Here is a 936-nt window from a genome sequence, read left to right as displayed (position 1 = left end):
GGGAAGACCCCCTAGAGAAGGGAATGGCTACCCACTCCAGTATTCTTGCCTGGAGAATCCCATGGACAGAAGAGCCTAGCAGGGATACAGTCCATGGGATCACAAAGAGTTGGACACAACTGAGCAACTAACACTTTTAAACTAACATTTCCCTAAATCTTGGGCATCCACTACTTTGAGAAATACACAAATTAATTCTAAATTAATTCAAATTAATTCTAGGAAAAACTACAGTGGTATCTGGCAGACAGATCCAATAAGGACTACATACTCAATAGCAAATAGTTCCACCTTCCTAATAAAAGCCAACAGCTGCTTTCCTGTACAGGGCAGCTGCTGCAAAGCCCAGCTCCTGATGGTCCGTAATCAACCTGTCCCATGCACGTGGGGAACTCAGGAAACTCGTAAGACCCACTCTGGACAGAAGCCAGGGGAGTGCTGCCTTTGGCATTTTAATTTTAATGCATTTTTGGTGTCAGATGTCCCTCATTAATTCATTGCATTTAATTAGAGGGCTAAACAGGAATCCCTAAACTCTGCTTTCTCAGTGGTTCCTGAGAACCCACTTCAGTCCAAGGGTATCAACCAAAGTGAATCCACATTTATCCAGGAAGCAGGTGCATGCTGAGGGCAGAATTCTTACAGACACACATCCCACATGTGTCAAAGACAAATCTAAGTTTAAGACAAATTTAATAAAGCCTGTTTATTTAGAAACCTGCTGCAAGGGAACTCCTGCCGTTGTCTTCGCTTCTGCAGGGGTTCAAGTGTCAGGGGGTACATTTTATTGCATAAAACTGAGATCTGTTGTTCAGTTGCTCAGTCGTGTCCAACTCTTTGCCACCCCATGGACTGCAGCACACCAGGCGTCCCTATCCCTCACTATCTCCCGGAGTTTGCTCAAACTCGTGTGCAGAGTCGATGATGCCATCCAAC

Source organism: Ovis canadensis, chromosome 13 (assembly GCF_042477335.2).
Source record: "Ovis canadensis isolate MfBH-ARS-UI-01 breed Bighorn chromosome 13, ARS-UI_OviCan_v2, whole genome shotgun sequence".
Taxonomy (NCBI): Eukaryota; Metazoa; Chordata; class Mammalia; order Artiodactyla; family Bovidae; genus Ovis; species Ovis canadensis.
The sequence above is the reverse complement of the archived record's forward strand: the minus strand, read 5'-3'. Positions refer to the sequence as shown.